The 25,888-nt window shown below is 46.3% G+C and overlaps 1 long non-coding RNA gene across 1 annotated transcript in view; it reads right to left on the reverse strand.

Moving 5' to 3' along the window:
• Positions 1 to 25,888, reverse strand: part of LOC125152472 (uncharacterized) — a 32,997-nt gene that overhangs the window by 1,893 nt on the left and 5,216 nt on the right. The window lies entirely within an intron of this gene.

Genomic DNA, 25,888 nt, shown 5'->3' on the forward strand with positions numbered 1-25,888 from the left:
CGAAATGCTGTTTCTCTTGCCTCTTCTTTCAAAAGCGGTATCTGAAACTCATCTCAAACCTTTTCATCTGATTTAATACTTAGCCATTTGCTTTATAGGATTGTTTTTCAAAGTGCAGATAGTAAACCATAGTGTAATGTGAAATCAGCTTAGTGGGTTGCAACCAGCATCAGAAGATTGAGAGAAAGAAAAGAAAGGGAGAGGAGAAGGGGAAGGCGCAGTCCATGTGGGAAGTGTAAGGATTGCTTTGTGAAGTAATTTGTTTTTTTAATTTTCTTAATGTTTATATATTTTTGAGAGAGAGACAAAGTGCGAGCGGGGGAGGAGCAGAGAGAGAGGGAGACACAGACTACAAAGCAGGCTCCAGGCCCTGAGCTGTCAGCACAGAGCCCAGTCTGGGGCTTGAACCCATGAACCGCGAGGTCATGACCCGAGCTGAAGTCGGACGCTTAACCGACTGAGCCACCCAGGAGCCCCAGTAGTTGTTTTGTTATACGTGAAAGCATTATTGTACTGAGGTGCCATATAAAATGTATTTCTTACTGATTGAAAGCCACACCCTTACAGCACAGAGTCATCTGAGAGGATTGCATCTTGAATTTGGCTCTGTCCTTGTCCCCCCAACTCTAGTAAAACCCTTCGAACAGTGATGATATTGAAGAATTATTATATATTTTTAGGTGTGAAATGGACATTGTTATTTTCTTAAAGTCCTTATCTTTTAGAATATATACAGCCATACCTTGGAGATACTCTGGGTTGGGGTCCAGACCACCACAATAAAGTGAACATTGCAATAAAGCAAGTCAAATAAATTTTTTGGTTTCCTACTGCATATAAATGTTAAGTTTACATCATACTGTAGTCTACTAAATGTGCAACAGTATTATGTCTAAGAAAGCAGTGCGATCTGAACTTTCATCAAGTCCTAATCATTGATCACAGATCATCATAAATACAATGAAAAGTTTTAAATATTGCAAGAATTATCAACGTGACACAGAGACACAAAGTGAGCTAATGCTGTTGGAAAAATGGTGCCAATAGAATTGCCCAAAGCAGGGTTGCCACAAACCTTCAATTTGTTAAAAAAAAAAAAAAAAAAAAGTATCTGCAAAGTACAATAAAGCAAGCTCAATAAAATGAGGTGGGCCTATACTCAAATATTCACAGATTGAAAAGACTAATAAACACCTGGTAAATCTGATTAAGAAAGATAAAAAATATATGATTTAAGAATGTGAGGGGCGCCTGGGTGGCACAGTCGGTTAAGCGTCCCACTTCAGCCAGGTCACGATCTCGCGGTCCGTGAGTTCGAGCCCCGCGTCGGGCTCTGGGCTGATGGCTCAGAGCCTGGAGCCTGTTTCCGATTCTGTGTCTCCCTCTCTCTCTGCCCCTCCCCCGTTCATGCTCTGTCTCTCTCTGTCCCAAAAATAAAATAAAAAACGTTGAAAAAAAATTTTTTTAAAAGAAAGATAAAAAATATATGATTTAAGAATGTGAAAGGAGGGGCGCCTGGGTGGCTCAGTTAAGTGACGCTTGGGTTCCAGCTCAGGTCATGATCTCAAGGTTCATACGGTCCATGAGATCGAACCCCACATCAGGCCCTGTGCTGACAGCACAGAGCCTGCTTGAGATTCTCTCCCTCCCTCTCTCTCTGCCCCTCCCCAGCTCTTGCTCTCTCAAAAGTAAATACACATTAAAAAAAAAAAAAATGTGTAAGAAGATACAATCCCAGAATCAGAATTGTAAAAGAATTATATGAAATAATGTCTGCAATTCTGTGGCAAAAAATGAATCGGTAGCAGAATTACCTGAATTACGGTGGTGGCAGGAGGCCGGGAGCGCCTGGAGGCCACTCCTCTTCATTCAGTTTACACATGGCTGGTTTCCTCTGAGGCCTTTCACTTGAGTAAATCACACCCCCAGGATAATCCCCACTTTTATTAACTCAAAATCAACGGACTTGGGACCTGAATTACATCATCAGCAAACTCCCTTCATTTTTGCCATACAGTGTAACATAATCACGAGAATGACATCCATCATATTCACAGGACCCACTCCTCTTCAAGGGGAGGAGATTATATAGAGCATGTTACCGGGGGGAGGGGGGGGGGATGTTGGGGGCCATCTTAGGATGCTGCCTACCAGAAAGTTAAAAAAACTAGGGTCTAGCCAAAACTGAGCATTTGATAGCACCTAACCCAGGACTACAAACTTTAAGAGAAGGGAGGCACACAGGAGAGTGCCAATCTCACCCTGGCTTTCTTCCTCGGAGTCTTTCAAGCCATGGCACAAGGAAGTGGAGCTCAAGCAGAGAGTGGCAAGTGGACTGGAGTTCACAGCTAAAATGGCTGGGATTTGGTGGGATTTGGTAGGAGTTGGAGGAGCAGGGCACCAGGGAGGAGGGAGTTGCAGGAAAAAAAAAAAAAATCTGAGACGTTCCCTTTAGGTCCTCTGGTAATTCCTAACCTTCACATGTGTGGCTTAGCAGAGAAGCTGAACAGAGGTTTCAGAGGTTCCACGGTGCTGAGGAAACATTAGAATTGTGGTCCAACCAGTGTGGAGAGATTATGGTGAACCTCTCCAGCCAGTGAACTGACACACCAGAAAGGCTATACCTCACCCTAGGAATAGAAGCTGTTATCCTGCCTGTCAAAAGCAAATGTAAGACAGCCTTGAAGGGTGATAAGCTAATCACCTCAAGTTATCTCTACGTTTCCAAATATATAATATATAGCACTCAGTCAAAAACAACAAGGAATATGTGCTTTGCAGATACTGTCTGATTTCGGCTCAGGTCATGATCTCATGGTTTATGAATTCGAGCCCCACATCAGGCTCCCTGTTGTCAGCACAGAGACTGCTCCGGTCATCTGTCCCCCTTTCTCTCTGCCCCTCCCCCACTAGCACTCTCTCTCTCCCAAAAATAAACATTAAAAAACATTATAAAAAAACAGGAATAAAAAAACAACACAAACAGAATTGAAATAGAAACAGCCACAGTCTAATCAGATATTGGAGATTAAAGCACAGACTGTAAAATAACTACGCTTACTATATTTAAGAAATTAAATGACAAGAGAATTGAGGTGAACTGAAAACCATGAAAAAAGAACAAAATGGAAATACTAAAACTGAAAAGCATAATAAATTGGGGCATCTGGGTGGCTCAGTGAGTGAAGCATCTGACTTTGGCTCAGATCATGAGCTGGTTCATGAGTTCAAGCCCCGCATGGGACCCTGCACTGACAGAGCTGAGCCTGCTTGGGATTCTCTGTCTCTCCCTCTCTCTCTCTCTGCCCCTCCCACACTTTTGCATGTGCACTCTCTCTCAAATAAACTTTGAAAAAAGTAATAAGTTAATCAGTAATAGCAAATTAGATGCAGCCGAAGAGAGAATTGATCAACTGGACAATAGGTTAGAAGAAAATATGCAGACCAAAGCCTGGGAGGAAAAGATGAAAATGGAAAGAGCATGAGTTGTATTAGAGCATGTCACTTTATCCTGGAAGTGTAACCAAAGTCTCACAAGGGAAGGAAAGAGAATGGATCTATATGACTTTGGGCAAGCTACTTATACTCAGCTCCAGTTTTTTTTTTTGCAAATGCAAGTGCAATAATAATCTACAGATGGGGTTCAATGAGTGGATTGAATGAGCTAACACTTAAAACACTAGGCCCAATACTTTGCCCGTGGTAAGTACAGTAGTGGGAGCCATAGGATATCATCATTGTCCTCCTTATCATCAAAATTAGAACGTCAAGGAAAACTGTCTGAAGAGCAAACTTACATGAGTCATACAGATACTAAAGGGCCCTTAGTAATTTTATGTGAACTGTTCTTGCTATAGAAAAGATATTAAAAAATAAATAAAACCCTTTACAGGCTTAGAAGATTAACAAGAACAGTTTGTCAGGAAACCAACTTCTTAGTAATCTTTCAGGTATGTATTTACATCACAAAGAGAGATGTGTCTGTGTCTCTGTGCGTGTGTATATGGGGGGGTGGGGGGTGGGCGGGGGAGCCATGGACAAAGACTAAGGCTGTTGACTGGTTTTGGAAGAGACGTTATCATTGTTGAAGATAAATGTCAAAGCCCTGCCAAGATACACAGATAAAGAACGTAGAAGCATCTGATCTGTTTTAGAGAAGAGAAAGAATAAAATAACGTGATTTCAGGGCTGGCACAGTAATTAGAGCAGCAGTGTGCTAATTAGGGCTCATACATTTAATGAAACTATTAGCATTTCCTCCTGTGAGAAAAGGCGGATTTTCTTCCCCAGGAAATGACACCTGTAAACAATTATCTCTCTTATCATTGCTATTAAGATTATTTACATAAGTTGTGCTCATTTAGCATTCACTGCTGTTAATTATTTTTTTACAACACCTGATCTCACAGTAGATTCCCTCTGGCTAGAGAAGTACTTTGGGATTATTGATAATTAATGGTGTAGGACAAATAGTTAAGACCATTATCAGGGGACCTACCGTCCAATTATTTTGCTCTGTCTTTGTGGGCAGTATTTTTGTGTCTTTAATACAATATGTTTCAGAATCTGAGTATCTGTAAGAGCCTGGTGAATGACAAACATCACAAACACAACCCTCCCTGTGTCATTCAGCTCAGCGATTCCTTCCAGGAGAACTTACGGAGCACCTACTCTACAGAAGGATGAGACCGGAGGATAGGAAAGGCCCTGGCTATAAACACAAATTTTAAAATTTCTGTCATTATATTGAATACAAATGTTATGATGACGTATTTTGACAGAGTTCTAAAAACTCCTCTAAGAGAAAAAGAAAGGATGTGCCAATTAGGAATTTTCACGTTGGGAGTTCCAGAATACCTAACTCAAATTGGTTAAAATCATAAAAGGATTTATTAGCATGTTTCACTATTTTTTTAGGCCTTCAGGTAAGACTTAATCTAATGTCCGACTGACTGAATTCATTCACGCGATATTTATTGAGACCTCTAGGCCCTGGGAACACATCAGTGTACAAGACAGACAAGGTCCATAGGCTCATTGAACTCAAGTTTTAGTGGAGGATACAGACAACAGACGAACACATAAGAAAACGCCAAATGTTTGAAGAGAATTAAAATAAGGCACTGTGACAGAGTGTAACTCAGTGGTTACTTGGTTCTAAGTGCTCAGAAAGGCTTCCCGACCTTTGGGCTCTAAGCTGACTGGCAAGAAGGAGGTCGCCATGCTAAAACCCGAGGGGAGAAGGGTTGCAAGTAAGTGGAAGGAGCTTGGTGCAATTAAGGGTCAGAAATAAGAATATGGGGAAGGGAGAGAGGAGTCGAAGTACGCAGAAGTCAGACCACATGTGCCTCAGTAAATAGGTTGAATTTTACTCCAAATGTGATAGAACAACACTGGAGGGTTTTGAGCAGAGTAGTGGCATTATTTATGTTTCATAAAACATGGCGGTGGATGCTGTATTCATTCATTTTCTATTGCTGCCATATCAAATACCAAAAGCTCCTGTGCTAAGACATTACAGATATATTGTCTCTCCATCTCGTAGCCAGAAGTCAGCATGGCTCAGCTGTGTCTCTGCCCGGAGTCTCATGAGGAGGAAAACTAGCCCCGCTCTGAGGACTGGGGGGATGAGTCTACTTCCAGCCTCATTCAGGTCACTGGCAGAACTCAGTTCTAGGTGTTTGTGGAGCCAAGGTTCTCGTTTCTTTGCTGTCTCTCAGCTGGGGACCATCCTTAGTTCCTAGAAGCCTTCCCGGGGTCCTGGCACACAGCCCTCGACCTCTCAGACCAGCAACAGGGATCGGGTACCCACCTGCTGCACCTCTTCTTACCCCCCCCCCCCCCCGCTGTATCTTTTTAAGTACAGCTGGGAGAAGTTCTCCACTTTTAAGGGCATGTAGCATTAGATTGGACCCACCAACAAAGACGGGGTGATCTCCTCATCTCAAGGTTTGTAACTTTTGTCACATCTGCTAAGACCCTTCTCCCAAGTAACATGACAGAGTCACAGGTTCTGGAGATTCGGAAGTGGAGATTGGGGACGGGGACAGATTCAGCCTACCACAGATGCTGTGTGGAAATCAGACTTGGGTGGGCAGAGGGTAAGATTGCATTAAGGGTCTCTCAGTCATCCAAGTAAAAGGTTATGGTTTGGGGAGCAGAATGGTAGGGGCGAAGAAGGAAGAGAACCAGGGTTGATAGAACTGGCTAGAGGGTTATACACTGGGAATAAGGGAAAGTGAGATCAAGGGTAACACCTCGATTTGTTTTAACTTGGGTAACTGGGTATATGATGGTAGTGCCTTTTCTTGAGATGGAGAGGATTGGCCTGGGAGTCATTATTGGTGTTCAACAAGTATTTCTGGTTCTCTCTTCCTTCCTCTTTCCGGTTGAATGTGAACTTATGACTAGTTCTGGCCAATGGGATGTGTCACTTCTGGTCAGAATGGCTCAAAATCCTCAAGATTCTTTCTCTCCCAGATGGTGCCTGCTTCTCCATCAGCCTGGGTCCTGGAGGAAGGGTGACGTGGAACAGAGAACTTCCTGCTAACTTGCATTCAACATGCAATTTAAACATTAACCTCTGTTTTAAGTAACTGAGATTCAAGACTGTTATTGTACTTCAACCTTGCTTATCCTGACCTAACATATGGAGGAGGAGCAGGCCTTTTTACAGGAACAGGAATCAAGTGTTATGGATTTGCATGTTAAATTTGAGATGTCGGGGCGCTGGGTGGCTCAGTCAGTTGGTTCCATCAAGTACCCCTGTTACCTTTCCAATAAATTGCTTCTTTGACTCTTGATTTTGGCTCACGTCGTGATCCCAGCCCACATCGGGCCCTGAACTGAGCGTGGCGTCAGCTTAGGATTCTCTCTCCCTCTCTCTCTCTCCCCCTGCCCTTTTTCCCTTCTCTCTCACTCTCTCAAAATTAAAAGAAGAAGAAAGGTGAGATGCTTAATCAATAGTGTGTCCAGGACGTGTGTGTGTCTCTGCCCAGTTCACTGCTCTGCTTCAGTGAGTATTAACATACTCCCTCCATTCTCACAGACTTGTTCCTGTTTCTAGAATAGCTGCCAGCTGCTCTCAAGGTCTATATGCTCCATGGTCCAGGTTCAGAGGGGAGAGAGCATACTTCCCAGGTAACTCAAAGGGCTCAGAGAATCTTTCTGACGTGACCTCCTTCATGTGTCCACCTTACAGCCAATCACTAAGACCACGGGATGAGTTATGTTGACAATTTAGGCCAATTTCTCCCTCTGGAGTTGAATGTGAGGCCAACCCCACGTAACTCACATGGCTAGGAAAACCAGAGTATTATTGGGAAGAGAGAAGGTGGGAATTGATGCTGGAAATGAACGTCCATTTTCAAGTTCCTGTTACAGGTCTAGCACCATCCTTGGTACTTTGCATGTATCATTTTATTGGTAATCCCATCCTTCATGGAATCCATATGAACACTGGTAATCTCAGCTAAAATTGACAGAGATGCCATGCATGTAGCCTTTATTCGCCCACAGATTTATCTTGACAAGCTCAAGGTAGAAGCTATGAAAATAAGTAATTTTTCTCCCACTGTCATGACTGTAACAGCCCTACGGAGACCCTGCAAACCCAGGGTCTGCCCGTCTGTAGCAAGTGTGTGTTGCCTGCATGGCCCGTATCTCCTTCCCAAAGAGTTTGTCCCCTCAGCCTCTGCCTAATAGGCAAGAGACCACATTCATGATCCCTGCCCACAGCTGTCTTCCCCAAAGAATCTTAGCCAGATTCTTCTTTTGGCCTTTGGCATAAGACTTAAGGACCCTGATCACTCTCTGGTGGCAACGTGCATTACCAAATCACAAGACTGGAGCAGCTGTGTGCATGCCAAAGCAAACAAAGCCAGCCTGCTGAATGCGAGAAGCAGACACAAAGAAGTAGTGAGAAGAAGCCATGTGTCGTTCCCTACCCACCCCCCCGCCCCAGAGGAGTTGCACACTCCCAGCACCTACTCACATCCCCTTCTGAGGCTGGCCTCCCTCACTGTTCTTGGGTTCCGTGAAGCACCCACTACCTTTCCAATACACCATTTCTTTGACTTGACCTTATGTGAGTGTCCATTCTTTATAACCAAATGATCCCTGATGAAGACACTAATGAAGGCCAAGAGGTCTCACGAGTCTGGTTTTCTTGAGGCAGACATCTTTTTTTCATGTTCTTTATTCTCATAACACCCTTTCCACCTGTTTCTCCTGGCACTTACCACCCTGAATGCTGGTCAATTACACACGTTTCTACCCTTCTCCCTGTGCTGTCAACTTCCTGAGGACAGGGCTATTTCTTTTTCATCTTCAAGTTCCCAATGGACGCTTAGAACGAGTGTATCATAAAGGCCTGTCACATTGGATTCCGTGGTGGAGGTAAGGGTCATCTGATTAAATAATATTCAGTGAGCTATAGTCAGCCAACTCCTCCCAGGGAGAGAAACGGAATGAGAGCATGAGCCATGATGCCTGGCAAGCTAACTTTCCTTTTTCGCTACCACTTGAAGAAACTGATCCACCATACGTTCCAAGAGGACTGTACGACGTGGAAGTTCCACTCAAAAATTATCCAGGCATTCAAGCCAACAGTTGGCAAAAATAACCAAACCTGCTGGTGACAGACTATCTATCCACTTAAATAGGAGATCTATTATGTCATGATTGGGTGCACTGCTCTAATATTTATTAATTAGGCCAAATTTAATTTTTATTTTTTATATACTTATATATACTTATATAATTACTTATTTCTTTATTATTTCTTATTTCTGGTCAGTTGTTGAGAAAGGTGTTAGAACCTCCCATTGTGATTATGGATTTGCATATTTCTTGGCTTAGTCCCATTAATTTGCTTTATATGTCTTGAAGCAAAGCTATTGGATACATTAAGATTTAGAATTGCTATTACTTAATGGTGGACAAACCTCTTTAACATTGTGAAATGCTCCACTTAATGTCTAAGGAGTGCTTAACTGCCTTAGCTCACTTGGTCTGACATTAGCAGAGCCATACCAGTAGTCTGCATGTAGAAATATATATATTTCTACCCTTCTTCCTGGAACTCTTCTGTATTCCTATATTTGTGGTATGTCTCATAAACACATAGCTGGAGGGGATCTCCATTCTGATTATTTTTTTCCCTTTAATAGGAGTGGTAGGTCTGTTTAGATTTTAATGTAATCATGGATCGATACATTGGGGGTACCTACTTTGATCACTTAATTAAGGTTGCCCAATTACTTACTATATAGTTATTAATTACAAGAGGATCAGTAGTTAAGTGGTGTGTGGAGACAGATTTTGAGATCAAAACCCCTGTGCTTCGCCAAGCCCAGCTCCTCCTACTAGATTTACCACCCATCACTGATCTTATTACTGCCATGTTCACATTCTCCCAGATTTGAACAATGGGCGTCCTTCAAGCTGGCTCTCATGTCTTTTTTGCATCATTTATCTTAGCCTTTCCTCTCTTTCCGGTACAAGACCTCCCATGCTTATTTCGTATATTCCCTTCTCTAGCCCTGTAATCAACCATTTCTCCAAGAAGCCCTCACCATTTTAGTGGGAAATAATATTTAGAAGTCGAAATCTGAGTGCTAGATGGCTCATTGCTATTAAGTGTCCTGGGGTTCTAGGCATCTTGGTGGACGATGTGAGGAAGTTGACAGAGACATACATGCAAGCACAAGAACATTTGTATACGTGTATGCATCCACGTGGATACATACATGCATATACACACACATATGCACACACCTAAGTTTGCGTTGATGCAACTCCACAAGATTCTTCCTTGACTTCTCTAAATAAAAAATCTCTATTTATATCTCCCTATTTCCACATCGGGAACCCTGGCTCCCAATGCTATCAATTCAAAATCACACAAAATAGGGGCGCCTGGCTGGCTCAGCACAGCAGATGACCCTTGATCTCAGGGTCATGAGTTCGAGCCCCATGTTGGGTGTAGACACTACTTTAAAAAATTTTTGGTGGTGGGGGGCTCAGTTGGGTGTCTGACTCTTCATTTTGGCGGAGGTCATAATCCCAGGATCGTGGGATCAAGCCCCGCATCAGGTTCTGTGCTCAGCAGCGTGGCGCCCACTTGAGATTCTCTTTCCCTCTGCCCCTCTCTCCCACTCGTGCTCTCTCTCTCTAAAATAGAAAAAAATATTTTTTAATGTCTTTCTTAAAAAGTCACAAAATAGTTTCATAATTGCTATCCTTATAAATCATTATGAAAATCACACCTACTAGGGGCACCTGGGTGGCTCAGTCGGTTGAGCGTCCGACTTCGGCTCAGGTTGTGATCTCACAGTTTGTGGGTTCGAGCCCCACATCGGGCTCTGTGCTGACCGCTTGCTAGGAGCCTGGAGCCTGCTTCAGATTCTGTGTCTCCTTCTCTCTCTGCTCCTCCCCCGCTCACGCTTTGTCTCACTCTGTTTCTCAAAAATAAATGTAAAAAAAAAAAAAAGATCACACCTACTCAAAAGAGTTCAATATTTTGCATCTCTTTTTTTTTTTTAAGTTTACTTATTTATTTTTCAGAGAGAGAGAGAGAGAGAACACAGCAGGGGAGGGGCAGAGAGAGAGGGAGACACAGAATCGGAAGCAGGCGCCAGGCCCCGAGCTGTCAGCGCAGAGCCTGACACGGGCTCAAACTCATGAACCGCGAGATCATGACCTGAGCTGAAGTCGGACACTTAACCGACTGAGCCACCAGGGCACCCCTGCATTTCTTTTATTATTTCTTCTTCTCCTTTTTTTTTTTTTTTTTGAAGTGAGGGTATATAGTCAAAGTACTATGTTTAAATGTAACTTGAATTAATTCTACTCCCCCCACTTCATCTAATTATTTGAGAACATTAAAAGTCAAAAACAATCCAAACAGTATACTCAGAAAAGCGTCAGTCCCTCCATTACCCCTTCCGTCCCACTCTGCCCTCCTTGTATTGTACACAATCCATTTTACAAATTTCTGGTTTATCCTTTGTTTCTTTTTGCAAAAACAAGTAGATGCATGTGTATTTTCTTATTTTCCATTTTTCTTTCCATAAAGTGAGTATATATTCTTTTGCACTTTGCTTTTTGTGTAACAGTATATCCTAGAAATCATCCCGTATCTTCTCAGATTTTACTCATTCTTTTTAATAGCTGTTTAGTCAAATTAAACTCATTAACATTTACTGATATGTTTTGTCTAATGCTCTCATGTTGTTTTGTTATTACTGTGTCGTATCTACTGTGTTTCATTACGTGGTGTGTCAGCTTCTAAAATTATTTTCTATATTTAGGAAAACTTGCGTTTGGGTCCACTGGTTACCTTGGTGTTTGTACCTTTGGTGCTGTTTATTAGGCATAAGTGAGAAAAACTCATTGAACTTTTGCTATCCAGCACCTCAGTTTTAAAGATTTGTGTCGGGGGGCGCCTGGGTGGCGCAGTCGGTTAAGCGTCCCACTTCAGCCAGGTCACGACCTCGCGGTCCGGGAGTTCGAGCCCCGCGTCAGGCTCCGGGCTGACGGCTCGGAGCCTGGAGCCTGTTTCCGATTCTGTGTCTCCCTCTCTCTCTGCCCCTCCCCCGTTCATGCTCTGTCTCTCTCTGTCCCAAAAATAAATAAACGTTGAAAAAAAAATTAAAAAAAAAAAATAAAGATTTGTGTCGGGGCGCCTGGGTGGCTCAGTCAGTTGAGCGTCTGACTCTGGATCTCAGCTCAGGTCACGATCCCAGGGTCATGGGATCGAGCCCCATGTCAGGCTCCGCACAGGGCGTGGAACCTGCCTAGATTCTCTCTCTCTGCCCCTCTACCCTGCTCACGTGCGCTCTCTCTCACCCCCTAAAAAATAAAAAAATAAAGATACATGTTGATTCTCACCCATTATCTACTCACCAATCAGTGATCGCATCCTACCTTTCCCTTTCTTCTTTCTCTTCCAATATTTAGCTGTTGGTCTTTCTACTTTGCCATAACATATTCCGTTTACTGCTCTTTCTCCGCCCATGTCTCCACCTGTTGTAAGGTTCTTATAATTCACCTGAAGTGATATAGTATTATTTGAAGGTGTAAAGATGCATAGTGTAAACCTTAGAGCAATTTCTCTCTCCCTCTCGATAGATGATATAGATAGATGATAGATAGATGGATGGATGCAGACGTAGCTATGTACCATACTTTGAGAATCAGTGTCTTCATAAAACTGCATTTGTTATTAACAACCTCTCCAGAGGGTTCTAATCCCACAGTGGCAGCAGGAGGAATCTGCGAACCTGCTGCTCAGTGACACGAGCATAACTGGGAACGTTATTTTTAAAAACCAACCTTTTAAAGTCTTACCTGGATCTTAAGGGGATTATCTTAAGGGCCTACAGAAAACGATAGATTTTCATTCAAGAAAATCTATCGAAACTTGGCGTTTGAGCCACAGCCGGTTCCCCCTCCTCCCTCCCAGTTCAGAGTGACAGAAGCCGCTCCAGGCAGGTGCCGCCAAGACCGCGGGGCCCCTTGTCCTCCGGCTCCCTTCCTGCCGCGTGTCTTTCCAGGAGGGGCAGCTCACCAGGATTTCTCACCTGCAGCCCCAGTGACAGGTTGCAGAGTTGAAGTTCCAGGCAAGCGTGGCCAAGAGGGTGGAGGCTCAGGACGGCACACAAAACGCCAGGCCCTGTTTATAGGCAGAGGTTCCATACCAGGAAGGGCAGGCTGGGAAGACCAGAAGCTACTCCCCTTACCCGGTGTCCTGCTCCTAACGCAGGGGTGTCACTCCAAAGTGGGCCGCTCTCTCTGCCTCCCAGTCCGCACCACCCAGCGCACACGCGCCTCGGTGTTTACCCAGATGTGTCGGCAACTTATGTCCACGCACAAACCTGTGCGTGGAAGTTTCCAGCAGCTATGTTCGTAGTTGCCAAAACCCGGAAGCAACCGACATCAAGTGTGGCACATCCAGCCAATGGAAGGCTATTCAGCGCTAAGAAGTGAACTGTTGGGGTGCCTGGCTGGCTGCATCAGTAGAGCACGTGACTTGTAATCTCAGGGTGGCGATTTCAAGTCCCACGTTGCTCGTGGAGGGAGGCTTCTTAAAAAAGAGGGGCACCTGGGTGCCTCGGTCAGTTCAGCATTTGACTCTTGGTTTTGGCTCAGGTCATGATCTCACAGTTCATGAGTTCGAGCCCCACATCAGGCTCCATGCTGACAGTGGGGAACCTGCTTGAGATTCTCTCTCTTTCTCTCCCTCTCTCTTTGCCCTTCTCCTGCTCGTGCTCTCTCTCTCTCTGTCTGAAAATAAAATAAAATTGGGACACCTGGATGGCTCAGTCAGTTAAGCGTTCGACTTCGGCTCAGGGCATGATCTCATGGTTCATGGGTTCGAGCCCCACGTTGGGCTCTGTGCTGACAGCTCAGAGCCTGGAGCCTGCTTCGGATTCAGTGTCTCCCTCTCTTTCTGCCCCTCCCCAGCTCGTGCTCTGTCTCTCTCTCAAAAATAAATAAACATTAAAAAATTAAAGAAAATGAAAAAAAAAAAAAAAGAAATGAGTTATCAAGCCATAAAGAACATGGAGGAACTTTAATGCACGCTACTAAGAAAAAGGAGCCAGTCTTAAAAGGTTACATACTGTACGATTCCAACTATATGACATTCTGGAAAAGGCAAAACTACAGAAACAGCAAAAGGGATCCGTGTTTGCCAGAAAGCAGGTGGGGAGGAAGGATGAATAGGAAGAACACAGGGAAGGTTTAGGGCAGTGAGACTCCTGCATGATGCCGTAATGGTGGATACTTGCCATTACACATTTGTCCAAACCCACAAATGCACAACACCAAGACTGAACCCCAATGTAAACTATGGACCCAGGGTGATCCCTGGGTGGTGGTGATGTGTCGGTACAGGTTCACCTTATGTAACAGGTGCACCTCTCTGGTGGGGGATGTTGACGGCTGAGGAAGCTGGCGGGGGGGGGGGGGGGGGGGGGAGGGGGACGGTGTTAGGGGGAGGGGGTGCTGGCCAGGGGAGGCGCATACGGGAAATCTGTACTTTCTGTTCACTTTCACCATGAACCTCAAACGGCTCGAAAAAAGTGAAGTCTATTTTTTTTTTTTTTAAGTTAAATGAAAATCAGTCATTAACAGACTGAGCTCAAAACTAACCAAGAAAATAAAATGCACGGTACTGGAACCTGATAGGTAACAGCAAAAACTATGAAGCATAAAGAATTACTGCCATCCATGCTCAGTTTGAGTTCTTCCAGATTGGCAGTATTTTAAAGGATTCAGCATATTAGCTGAGATTTCGACATAAATCATTAGCCCATTAATAACCTAATCTTTTAGGGTAATATGGAAACTCGGCGTGTGATATTTTAAGAATTCTAACACAAAACAAGTACTGAGTCGTCTGGAAAATCTAAGCTGCCTTCTGACTACCAAGAATCTAACAGTACTTGTTACATTAAGACATTTGAGGGGCGCCTGGGTGGCGCAGTCGGTTAAGCGTCCGACTTCAGCCAGGTCACGATCTCGCGGTCCGTGAGTTCGAGCCCCGCGTCGGGCTCTGGGCTGATGGCTCGGAGCCTGGAGCCTGCTTCTGATTCTGTGTCTCCCTCTCTCGCTGCCCCTTCCCCATTCATGCTCTGTCTCTCTCTGTCCCAAAAATAAATAAACGTTGAAAAAAAAAACCTTTAAAAAAAAAAAAAGACATTTGAAATTAGGTTTCCCTTCACATATGTAATGCACTCCCTCAAAGTTATAATGCACATCATTTGCTAATATTTTCTAATATTATCCCAAGAGATTTGGAGGAAGGCAGTGCAATGGTGAAGGATTCTGTCCTGTGGTCTCTTGCCAACAAGGTCCCGGTGACCTTGGGCACACTATCTGTGTCTCAGTTTCCTGAATTGTAAATAGATTAGATCAATAGTCTCATCCCATAAGGTTTTTGAAAGGATTAAATCAGTTAATAATTTAAAGCTCCTAGAACAGTGCCAGGCACGGACTAAGCACCTAATAAATATTTATTGCTGTTATTAATGCAATTTTGACACTTCTTAAAAGGCAGCCTGGCTCGTGTGATTATTCTTTTCACACTATGGTATAAAATGTTTACCCCTCATGTGGCTGAACCGTCCATTCATAGACACTTCTGCCCCCCTCTTCCTACCCCACGACCACTCTGAAGCGCCTCGCGCCATTAGCGCAGAGCAAATCTGACTTCCCAGAGCACTGGCCACCACGGGAGCCCTCCGAGCCTGGCCCCATCCGAGAGCACTTCCACGGGCCAACCCCTCCACCTGTGGTTACCTTCCCTCTCACTTGCCGGCTCCTTCCCCCGCTGCACTCACCTCTGCTCAGACACCGCCTTCTGGGAGAGGCCCGCCCTGCTCAGCCCAAGTCGGCCCCCTGCCATGGCTCAGTCCGCTTGGCTTGTTCTATTTTCTGTTTCCTCTTCTAGAATGTAAGTTTCAGCAGGCCAAGGACTTTGTCTTGTTCACTGCTCTTTTGTCTGTTTCCGGATCCCACTGTGGGCTGCCCTGGCCCCCGAGTACACAAGACCGCCCCCCCTCACTCTATCCCTTATTCTCCTTTTCTTTTTAGCATGCATTACCATCTTGCTTCCATGCCCCATGCTAGAATGGTGTCCAGAATGCCTGGCACCGGTTAGACACTCCATAGTACTTCTTGATGAATAAAGAGGGTCTGGTACATAATAGGTCCTCAGCGAATGTGCTGACTGAATAGATGTCCCTAAAGATGTCATGGAAGGACTAAGGGGGCTGTATTTCCCGTGGCCCACCAAGGCATAACAGAAGTTCCCGCTAGAAAAAACTTAATAGCAACCCATGACATCTGACATGGCAAGCTGGTTCGACCCGAAAGCCGTGATGGCTAAGCACATATGGAATCTCCTTACAGCCGAGAAATCCGATTGTGTTACACTTTGTCTCACTTTGCACAACCACTTCAAGTCTCCCCTCTTTTTTTTTAAACTTAATTTTAAGTAAACTCTACCCCCAACATGGGGCTCAAACTCACGACCCTGAGATCAAGAGCCGCAAGGCCTATCGACTGAGCCAGCCAGGCACCCTTCAAGTCTCCCCTCTTTAAACTTCTAGCCACCACCGCCGCCCCCCTGCCCCCACTCCATCCTACACTCCCAGGAGATAAAACTGTGTAGCAGTTATCTATTGCTGTGTAACAAATGACCCTAAAACCTAGTGGCTTAACACATAAAAATCACCTTGTCGTCTCATAGTTTCTGTCCTTCACGAGCCCAGGCCTGGATTAGCTGGACGCCCCCGGCCAAGGGCTCACGAGGTTTCAGCCAAGCTGTTGGGGTCCGTGGTCTCCGCCGAAGGTCTCTTCTGGGGTAGGATCCTTTTCCGCGCTCGATCCCATGGTGTTTGGCAGTCTTGCGCTCCTTGCAGGCTGCTGGCGAGAAGTCGCCCTCAGTTCCTCGCCGTGTGAGCCTTTCCACGGGGCAGCTTACGACACGGTGGCTGGCTTTCCTCAAGCGCACATACACGTGACAGAGTCAGAGACAGAAGCCCCCACCTTGTAGATTACCTGCCGTCCGAAGTGGCAGCCATTACCCTCCCACACTGTATTTGGTGGGAGCAAGTCACTAGGTGCAGCACACACTCCAGGGAGGGATCAGACAGGCCCACAGCGCCCGGAGGCCTCACGGGGGGCCTCCCACGCCTCACTTCCTATTTCACAGAGAAGACAGGAGCCTCGGCCCGAGAACGTTCTCCTCTCCTCCTTGCTCCTCTGCACCACCAACCTACTGTGCTTTCCTCCTGCGGCAGGAGCTGCCCTTCCTTCCACCTGTGGTGCGGTTCCCGTTTGGATCCTTCCTCTCAGGACGCGGGCATAATCGATTATCCCTCTTTTGTTACACAGTCAGCCCCTCAAGTCAGCTGGGATCTTCTCCGTCAGCTTTTCCACGTGCTCATGACTCTTCCCGCAGAAACAAACAAACAAAAACCGCAAACCAATCTAAACCCTCACTTATCCTCTGTCTCCAACATCTATCTCTTTCGAACCTTTATTTAATGGTCCGAATGCCCTCTCTCTCCCCGCAGAGGGCCTGCCTGTTGTCACTTTCAAACCGCTGCAAGATGGCAGCATTACTTGACCAGCAGAGATCTTGCTGGTGTCACCAACGACTTTATGAGATCTAGTGACCATTTTAAATCTTTGCGTTCTCTTGTGTTTTTTTTTTCCTTTGAGAGAGAAAGAGAGAGAGAGAGAGAGAGAGAGAGAGAGCAAGTGGGGGAGGGGCAGAAAGAGGGAGACACAGAATCCGAAGCAGGCTCCAGGCTCTGAGCTGTCGGCACAGAGCCCGGGCTCGAACCCACCAACGGTGAGATCGTGACCTGAGCCGAAGTCGGACGTGTAACCAACTGGGCCACCCAGGTGCCCCGTGTTCTCTTCATTTCGAACGCTGGCACCACTCCATCCTTTCTGAAACACCCCTTCCCTTCTATTTCTAAGACCATGCTATTCTGCATCTTCTTACCTCTCTGGCCTCCCCTTCTCCAGCTCTTGTGCAGGTGTATTTTCTACTACTCACTCCTTCACGTGCTGGAGTCCTTCAGGCCGTGGTTCTAGGGCCTCCCTTCTCACTCTGCGTTTCCTCTCCCTTGGTGCCCTTCCACATCCTGGCTCACAGACTGGCTGCTCCAGCCTAGACTTGCATCCGTACTGGCCCGCTTGACGTCTCTTCCCTGATGTCTCAACATTTCAAGTTCAACATTTCCAAAACCAAGCTCATTATTTCTTCCACCAACCTGTTTCTTTGTCAGTGTTCTCTAGTGTAGGGTGTATTGTTTCCTGGGGCCGTTGTAACAAAGCCACGAATTTGGTGGCTTAAAACAATAGGAGTTTATTCCCTGATGGCTTCAGAGGACAGAAGTCCGAAATCAAGCCCCCTTCCACAGGCTAGATCGGGGCGGGGACAATCCTTCCTTGCCTCCTCCCACTGCAGGTGGCTCCAGCTTACTCTCGCCTTACAGCTGCTCCTTCCATCGTCACATGGCTTTCTCCTCTCCTCCTTACAGGTCTCAAATCTCCTTCTGCCTTCCTCGTAGAAGGACCTGGGAAAACCCAGGAGGATCTCATCTTAAGATCCTAACTTGGGGCACCTGTCGGTTGAGTGTGCGACTTCGGCTCAGGTCATGATCTCACGGCTGGTGGGTTCGAGCCCCATGTCAGGCTCTGTGCTGACAGCTCAGAGCCTGGAGCCTGCTTCGGATTCTGTGTGTCTCTCTCTCTGCCCCTCTCCCGCTCATGCTCTGTCTCTGTCTCTCTCTCAAAAATAAATAAACATTAAAAAAAAATTAAGATCCTAACTTAATTACACCTGCAAAGACCTTTTGTCCAAATGAGATCCCATTCACAGGTCACATGCAACCCACCGCATCCAGCTCTGTGAATGGTGCCTTCATCCATCCTTTTGTCCAAGCCAGAAACCATATGACCATCCTTGTTCCCAGGATCCAATGTACCCGTAAGTCACTTTCCTTCCTCTGCATCTCTGGTACCCATCCACTTCTCCCTCTTCACCACAACTTACAATCCTCTTTACCAGACTAGTATCGCCTCTTGCCTGGAGTTCTACAGCAGCCTTCTGTCTGTCTGCACCTACTCCCGAGTCCACCATCCAGCCTCCACACTGCAGAGCTGTTTCTAAATGCAAATCTGCTCATGCTGCCTCTCCAGCTTCTTCTCCAGCCTTTCACTGCTCTTAGGAACATGGTCTTTATTAAAAACCACATGCAGGGGCACCTGGGTGGCTCAGTCAGTTGGGTGTCCAACTTGGGCTCAGGTCACGATCTCCAGGCTCGTGAGTTCGAGGCCCGCGTCAGCGGCTGCTGACAGCTCAGAGCCTGGAGCCCACTTCGTCTTCTGTGTCTCCTTCTCTCTCTGCCCCTCCCTCGATTGTGCTCTGTCTCTCTCGCTTTCAAAAATAAATAAACGTTAAAAAAATTTTTTAAATCACATGCAGTAAGAGCATCGACTTTACAGAGTGAAGCCTTTAAGAAGATGGTGCGTAGCAGGCAAAGAAACATTTTGTAAGGCAGCTGAGAGGAGTCACTACAAAAATTGATGACTTTGAACTTGGCCGGCTCCACACCCAATAATGGACTACACCATGACCTTACTCAGCCCCTTCTGTAGTCTACAAGAAAACCATCCCTGGACACTGATGTGCTAAAAAGCATCTGCCTTCCTTCAACACTCATCATGTAGTAAACGATGGCTGGGGTCCCCTCAGGGTGACGCCAGCAGAATTTAAACTCGTCACGTGTGCTTTCCGCCCCCTCCTCCCCATCACTTCTTATAACTCTTCTGCTGTAACACCTGAATGGGAGCTGTCCGAATGGCTTCAAAATGAAGTGCCTCTAAGTTACCAACTTTTATATTCCTTGTCACCGCAAAGCAGCCTATTCCAATTTATGTTCTAATAATAGCTAAGTGGAGACCTTAGAGGTCCGACGGAAGCAAATCTCCAGCATAAAATATATGACGTCCACCAATCATACACCAGCTTCTGGGTATCCACAGTGTGTTCACCACTGTGCGAATTCCACTCTGGCGAGGGTTTGGGCCCCAAAACGGGGAAATGGAGAGCAAGGTAATCTTATACAAGTGGAATGCTCCCTTCACAATTTCTATGTCTTCAGGATAGAGTTGATTCTGCTGCAGAAGCAAACAACCCTAAACTCTCAGTGACTTAAAGCGACGAATGGTTATTTCCCATTCTTGCTACATATCCAGCAGGTTGACTACTCTCCATCATGCTGTCCCTCCTCCTAGACCAGTCGATGAAAAGGTCCTGTGGGGATGTGGCTGGTCACTTTGGTAGAGGGAGAGGGGCTTCGGCGGGGGGGGGGGGGGGGGGGGGCTTACACTAGGAATAAATGCTCTGCCCATGTTTCTTCTGCTCACAACTCATTAGCCAGAATAGTGCCACGGCCCCATTCAACCACCAGGGGGCCCCAAAGTGCACCTTACAGTGTGCCCGGAAAGGGGGAGATGTAAAAGTTCCATCCAATCAAGTCCAGAACCTACTGCGTGGTGCGCAGGAATTTCTAAATTGGGTCAAAAGAGGCACTGTCTCCATCCAGAGAATTAGGAACTAAACACCAGGTTCTCTATCTCGTCTCCAAAGTTATTCCTTCACTCTCAGTACATAAAGATAGAACAGCCACAGGCTGACGGAAATCAACACACCCTCCGGTAAGGAGAAAAATGGAGGGCACTCAGGCACTAATTCTATTTCTTCTTCTCTGTTGTATTTACTGCATTTAACATTCACATGGCATCATTTATCTGCCAGGGATCCCTCTAAGCACCGTACATATATTAACTGATTTAATCCTCACCACAACTCTATGACAAAGGTGCTATTATAAATCCCATTTTCAGATGAGAAAACTCAACCACTTCATTTGTTCAAGGTCCCGCAGCTAGTCCGGGCTGGGGCTGGGGTTCCCACTCAAGCGGCTTGACTCCAGAGTCCGCCGTTAACCATTACGCTGCATTGCCTTTGCAGGACATCTGCATCTTTCGAGATTCCTTTACGAGTACAAATTCTGAATTAAACTTGCAACCTCTGAGCGGAGAGATGTTTGTTATAAGAAGAACGTCTTAGCCTTTGAAGGGAACAGATTTGTCATTGGAATCACCATTCCCTACTGCCGTTGTCTCCACCCAGGACGAGCTGGTCGGACGCTCGGACCTCTCACAGAGGGGTCTCGCTGTCGGCTGGAACACAGATGGAACATTCCTGCTCTTTGCGGTCGGAGAGCCCCCACGTAGGGAGCACAGGCTGCACTGGTGTGTTGCCAGCAGAGTAAAATGACCACAAAGGCGCGCGCACTGGCATGAGTAGAAACGGAAATGGAGGGGCGCCTGGGTGGCGCAGTCGGTTAAGCGTCCGACTTCAGCCAGGTCACGATCTCGCGGTCCGTGAGTTCGAGCCCCGCGTCGGGCTCTGGGCTGATGGCTCAGAGTCTGGAGCCTGTTTCCGATTCTGTGTCTCCCTCTCTCTCTGCCCCTCCCCCGTTCATGCTCTGTCTCTCTCTGTCCCAAAAATAAAAATTGAAAAAAAAAAAAAACAAACAAAAAAAACAAAAAAACGTTGAAACGGAAATGGAAATTCTGGATCCAAACCAGGAAGTCGGTTTTGAAGACGGACCTCATACGTAGCCCTTGGTTGCTGGCTTCCAAGGCACGAGCCCAGTGCTGCCTGAGCCCACGCTGTCGTCCAAGGGAAGGAAGCCGGGGAGAAGTCAGAGCCAGCATGCAGAGAGGGGGAGGAGTGAGAGAATCCTAGCTGCATTTGTGACCCAGGTTCCAGTCCCACCTGGCGACCCCCACAGGGTGGTGAACCCTTTCCTTCTAAAGTTCCTTCAAGCTGGAATTCTTCCCCTTGCCATCAAAATGGTAGCTATACCACAATTCAGTTAACCGATCTTTCAATTTTTCTAATGTCTTTGCTCTTGCAAATAATGCTTGAAAAACTTTCTTGTTCTTTGAGCGTGATTGACTACGTCAAGAGCATGATCCCAAAAGTAGAAGTGCTCTCTACTTTAATTTTTTTTAATGTTTGTTTGTTTGTTTGTTTGTTTGTTTGGAGAGTGAGCAAGCAGGGAAGGGGCAGAGAGAGAAAGAGAATCCCAAGCAGGCTCCGTACCGTCAGCGGAGAGCCTGATACAGAGCTAGATCTTACAGACCACGAGATCATGATCTGAGCCCATATTAAGTGCTGGACACCTAACTGACTGAGCCGCCCAGGCGCCCCCACCATCATGTACTTTCGGGCACCAAATAACAGCATTGGAATGTATGAAGAAAATCCACAAGGAGACAGTGGAGAGCGATGAGGATAGCAGCAGACAGGGACAACTTATCTCTCTCAAAACCAGTCAGGCCGAGTACATAAATGCATATGAAGATGGAGAAGTGATTTTCTTCTATTATTTCTACATATGTGGACGGAACTTCTTAAAGTTTATGATTGTCTAAAATTAGGGTTTGAGGGGAGCCTGGCTGGCTCAGTCGGTAGAGCCTGTGACTCTTGATCTCGGGGTTGTGAGTTCGAGCCCCACGTTGGGTGCAGAGATTATTTAAAAATAAAATCTTTAAAAAATTTTTGTTTTAATAAAATAAAATTAGGGGTAGGTATGAAAAAGTCAACGCATATTTATTAGCTTTCAAAACCAACTACTAGCTTTAGATTCCCTGCTCTGGCATGAATGTTTGTGTCCTCCCAGATTCCTGTGCTGCAATCCTAGCCCCCCGAGATTAAGGTATTAGTAGATGAGAACTTTGGGAGGTGACTAAGTCATCAGGGTGGAGCCCCCATGAGTGGGATTAGGGTTCTTATCAAAGGGACATCCGAGAGCTCCCCAGCCCCTCCAACCATGTGGGGACACAGGGAGAAGAGAGCCTTTACCCAACCATGCTGGTGCGCTCACCTCAGATTTCCAGCCTCCAGAACCGTGACCAAAAAAATGTCTGTTGTTTATAAACTACCCAGTATGTGGTACTTTGCTATGACAGCCTAAACAGACAAGACACTCCCCTCCTAGAAAAAGCAAAGAGGCTAAGCTCTTCCCATTCTCTCTCCTTCCACTACTCCTGACGGCACCAGCAGGGAATTCTGTGATCTCTTCTGCTTCTTGAATTAAGTGACAGAATGTAAAACTGGTAACATTTTCACAGGAGACGCCGGTTTATGGCCATGACCGCCAGTCATGTTAACCTAGTCATTTTGTTTATTTCTATTCAAGCCTCACCACAAACTTCATTCTCCACATTCATAAGTTCTTTATTTTGATTCCTCTTCTAATATGTATTCCATCAACGCAAGCATGTCGTTTAAGGAGCATTTGCGAGTTGCCTTGCCCCGCCGTAGTCTGCAGACGACGGTTCCATCCTCTTCTGGCATCTTGAGTTTCGGAGGGAAGTCTGAGGCCCGCCGGAAATTCCCCACGACGAGCTGACCTTATCCTGCCCTGATGCTCATAGAATTTGTGCTGGGCCCAATGGCTTTATGCTGATTTGTCTCATTACAGGAAGAGAATCCTTTCTAGTGTGCAAACTACGTTCCTTCCTTCCGTCTTATCTGTACGTTTGGTTTTGCTACACGTGTCCTGCTCTGTCCAGGAAAACCTAGGGCTGTTGTGTCATCACATCAGCTTCCAGGCCGGCCACCCATACGCCTGCCCCGCCTCGGCCCCTTGCCCTTCCTGGGTTTCCCCCGCATCCCCGTGGCAGCCGCACAGATGTGATTCCGAGGCGCTCCCGAGGCAGTTTTCACCTCATAAAGCTACCCCCCTCCCAACTCATTCTCCAAGATCTGCTTTCCTTCTCTCTCTGCTGTTTGATGCTCTTGTATTGTTCCCTCTCTTGTTTGAACTCCTGCTACACAGACGCGTGTGCCTTGCTTAATTTCTTGGAGGGTTTGGGGAGGTTTCATCTCAGTGTCTCTTCAGTCGTGTGATCTAATTCCTGTTCCAGGGTGCCTCCTCGATCTGCACTCCCCGCCCCCATTTTCGTAACATGCGTGCCTACGTCCCACGCGCGGTCCTTTCTGGTCCTCGCCGAACAGGTGGCTCTATCTGCGCCTGCCCCAGAACCGCATGACGTCGTCACCCTTCTTTCCCCGATAACCACAGCACTGTTTTCCCTCTTCCGGAAGAAAGAGAGGTGAAGAACTAGCTACGGGCCACTGACAATGAAATAGCTGTTCATTCCTTCCGCTGCCGGAGCACCGGCGCGGGGGACGAGGAGTGGCCTGGAGCGACGGTCGGCGGTGACCTGCGAGTGCCGCCTGCAGATGTTTTCCACTGTTCTCTGATATTTCAGGCATTTCTCTCTTTGGGGGAAGCAGAGCAACTCTGCAGGTGTCCCCAGAACGCGGTAAAGGCTGAGAGCCCTGGCCTGGTTATCCGATGCGGCCTTACAGATCCCCCCAGTACTGAAGTGCAGTGAACAACTATTTATTTCTATGTCTCACAGTCTGTGGGCTGACTGAGCTCAGCTGCCTGGTCCTCCAGCCCCCACGCTGCTGCATGAGGTGATGTCTCGGGCTGGCATCTTGTGAGGACTTCTCCACTCGCGTGTCTGGCAAACCTGGGCCAGGATGGCTACGGCAGCGAGGCGCTGGTGGGGACTTCTCTCTCCAAGTGGCCGAGAGGCTCCACATGGCTCATGGGCTTTCTGGCCGTTCGGTGGTCTCTGAGTAGTTGGACTAACATGCAAACCGGCTTCCCGCCTGAGCAAGATCTCTAAAAAGCACAGGTTGGCTTTTAGACTGATCACCTGAAGGGTTCCTGTCCTTGACGTGCCAGTGACCCAAACTGGGGTGACAAGGATTGGAGGGATATGACAGTTGATGGTTGGACAGGACCCTTCTCCCTCTGTCCTGGGGCTGCAAAAGAGGGGCAGGGCGCTCTGGGGATGTGGGTCATGGTGAATCTGCACTTTTCAAACTTAAAAGTGGACAGAAACCACCTGGTGGTTTTTGATAAATGCAGAGTGTCATATATCCACCCACTACCATTACAGTGTCACACGGAAGAGTGTCACGCCCTAAAAATCCCCTGTGCTTCACCCGTCCAACCCCCGACTCGAACCCCTGGTGACCACCGATCTGCTCACCATTTCTATAGCTTTGCTTCTTTCAGAACGTCACGCAGTTGGGCTCATTCAGTATGTAGCCTTTGCAGACTGTCTTCTCTCAGCGATAAGCCTTTAAGATTCAGCCATAGCTTTGTGTGGCTGGATAGTACGTTCCCTTTTACTGGTGAATAGAAAGTATTCCAAGTAGGTTGCTTCCAGTTTTGAGTGATTATGATTACAGTGTGCTATAAACATCAGTGTGCCAGCCTCTGTACGGGCATCCATTCTCGAGTCATTGGGGAAACACCTAGCAGCACGATTACTGGATCGTATGGTCTATGTTGCTTTGTTTTTGTTTTTTGTAAATTCTGTAGGATTTTCTTATTTTTTTAATGTTTATTTATTTTTGAGACAGAGAGAGAGAGAGAGCATGAACAGGGGAAGTTCAGAGACAGGGAGACACAAAACCTGACACAGGCTCCGGGCTCTGAGCTGTCAGCACAGAGCCTGACGCGGGGCTCGAACTCACGGACTCAGAGATCATGACCTGAGCTGAAGTCAGACGCTTAACCGACTGAGCCATCCAGGCGCCCCTGTAGGGTTTTCTACACAGACAATCATATCATGTGTGAATAAAGATCATCTCATATCTTCCTTTCCAATCTGTATCCTTTTTTCCATTTGGGTCTTATTGCACTAGCTAGGACTTCCAATATGCTGTAGAATAGGAGTGATGAATGAGGTACCCTTGCCCTGTTCCCCATTTTAAGGAGGTAGGTGTCCAGTTTCTCCAGCGTCATAAGTATCATGTCATCTGTAGGTTTTTTGGTAGATGTCTTTCATCAGGGGGAGGGAGTTATCTACTAATTTGCTGAGAATTTTCATCACGAAAGGGTGTTAGATTTTGTGAAATGCTTTTTCTGCATCTGTGGATATGATCACATGATTTTGTTTTCTTTAGACTCTTGATATGGTAAATACCGTTGATTTACTTTCAAATGTGGAACCAGCCTTGCATACCTGGAGTAAGCCCCCCTTCATTGTGCCGTATAACTTTATTTATCACTGAATTTGATTTGCTAATATTTGGTTAAGGATTTTTAAGTCCATAAGCATGAGAAATATTGGCCTACAGTTTTCCTGTTTTGTAATGTTTCACCTGGTTTATTTTGTTTTCGAATGAGCTCAAGCAGGGGAGGGGCAGACGGAGAGGGAGAGAGAATCTTAAGCAGACTCCATGCCTAGTGCA

Source organism: Prionailurus viverrinus, chromosome E2 (assembly GCF_022837055.1).
Source record: "Prionailurus viverrinus isolate Anna chromosome E2, UM_Priviv_1.0, whole genome shotgun sequence".
NCBI classification, from domain to species: Eukaryota; Metazoa; Chordata; class Mammalia; order Carnivora; family Felidae; genus Prionailurus; species Prionailurus viverrinus.